A 2,189-nucleotide genomic window follows, 5' to 3' on the forward strand; every position below is an offset into this window, starting at 1 on the left:
CCTAATGCTTTGCATGCCCTAGGTTATATGCCTAATCAAGCCGTCAACCAAATGCATGTGAATAGACTACAGGAGACTGACAATCTCCACGTGGTTAATTAGGTGGTTACCGTCAATTATCATTATGATATGAAACTAAATCCCAGTAAATCATACATGGGATCCAATTAAGGGAATCCCCATCTTAGATTGTGTCATCAATTAATTCGAATTCTTCCCTGTCAAACGTTTTTATCTTTTATTTTAGAAATTAGCCTCTTTAATCACTCTACCACATATTTACCCTTCCGAACAATTGTGTTCCTACCTTGGGCCGACTAGTTGTGATAAATAGTCCTTGTGGTTCGATCCTGTGCTTAGCACTATATTACTTGCTGCGATAGGATACACTTGTCCTGTTAACCGCTATATATTTTACGAGCATCAAGTTTTTGGCGCCGTTGCCGGGGACTATTTTTGTTTATAACTAGTTTACTTTTGGTGATAGGTTTATATAATTGTTTGGAATTCCAAGAACCGAGGTTCTGGGAATTACTCATCATTGCATTTTGATTCTTAAGCTGACATTGTTCTTGTAGGACGTAAAAGGGTGACACAATGGCCGAAGATCCGTCGGCCATGGAGATGTTGAGGGCAAAGCGGCCTATAAGCACCTTTAGCATCCTCGATCCGACAATAACAGCAATGTCATTTGAAATCAGACCAACAATGATTCAGATGATCCAGAACTCGGGACAGTTCGGTGGGGATTACTACGAAGATCCTAACTCACATCTTGACAAATTCATGGAATACTGCAGCACTTTCAAGTGTGAAGACGTCGCATCTGAACAGATCTTCCAGAAGCTGTTTAGATTTTCTTTGAAAGAAGAAGCTGCAGAATGGCTACAATCCATTGAGCCAGGGTCTCTCACTGACTGGGACACTACAGTATCAACGTTTCTAGCAAAGTACTTCCCTCCGTCAAAGACTGCACAATTCAGAAGCGACATCACCTCGTTTAGGCAGTCCGACAGTGAGAACTTGCATCTAGCCTGGGAGAGGTTCCAGAAGTTGTTAAGACGGTGCCCCCACCATGGTTACCAGCGGTACCAGCTTGTTGACATGTTCTACTCAGGAATATCTCCTATCAGCCGTGCCTTTCTGGATGCAGCAGCGGGAGGAAATCTATTCAACAAGACTGCAGTTCAAGCATACAATCTGATGAAAGAATTAGCTGAACGAAGCGCATATTGGCAAGTTGAGAAGCCGACTCCAAGAAGAGGCACAATAGCCAAAGAGTTCCCTGGAATATTTTCAGAATCAAATCATCAGATAGCAGCGCTTACAGAAAAAGTAGATCTACTGGAAACTCACCTGAAATCATCGGAACCAATAGCAAGCTGTGAGGTGTGCAGCGGAGGGCACAAGAACGTGGAGTGCCCGATTGTACTTGAACAGATCCATTATCTAAAACAGTATGGGTCAAATGGCACGCATTGGCAGCAGGATAGACATCGAGGATCAGGTTCTGAGACTGAATGGGAGAGAAGTATAAATGTCCTGAGAGAGAGCCTGAGTGCCATAGAAGAAAGATTGGCACACAATGAAGCTTTCTGCCAAAGGCTTCAAACACAGGTCAGTAAATTGGTAGAAGAGGAAGCACGAGCAATCACGCTTAGGAGAGGAACACAGGTAAGCGCACCAGCCTTTGTGCCTCAGCAAGACAAGGCAGACCCCATTCCTGGTAATATCTCTACCCCGTCTGCTCCACAGGTAAGTGTTTCTGATCCAACTCCGATTACTGAAACTGATGTACCACCAACACAGGTTACCTTGCCTTATCCTACTTCTAGGAGAGCTAAGTTAGACAAGGATTATTCCAAAATGTTAAATGTGTTTAAGAAAATCGAGATTAACCTCCCGTTTCTTGAACTTCTTGAGAATATGCCTGTGTATGGAAATTTTTTAAAAGAGCTGATCTCTAAAAAGAGAAAACTAGGAGATCATGAGACTGTAATGCTAAGCCAGGAATGTTCTGCCATACTAACAAATCCGTTACCTAAAAAATCTAAAGATCATGGTAGTTTTAGCATTCCCTGTACAATAGACAAGGTTCATTTTAAACGTGCTTTATGTGATCTTGGTGCAAGCATAAATCTTATGCCGTTGTCTGTTTACAGGAAATTAGGAATGGGAGACCCAAAGCC

The 2,189-nt window shown here is 42.5% G+C and overlaps 1 non-coding gene across 1 annotated transcript; it reads right to left on the minus strand.

Annotated features, from left to right (window-relative positions):
• Positions 1-975: 975 nt before the first annotated feature.
• LOC136234455 (small nucleolar RNA R71) lies at positions 976-1,082 on the minus strand. The gene has a single exon (XR_010691338.1). It is a non-coding gene; the product is annotated as a small nucleolar RNA R71 (small nucleolar RNA).
• Between the last annotated feature and the right edge of the window lie 1,107 nt (positions 1,083-2,189).

This window comes from Euphorbia lathyris, chromosome 6 (assembly GCF_963576675.1).
Source record: "Euphorbia lathyris chromosome 6, ddEupLath1.1, whole genome shotgun sequence".
NCBI lineage: Eukaryota > Viridiplantae > Streptophyta > Magnoliopsida > Malpighiales > Euphorbiaceae > Euphorbia > Euphorbia lathyris.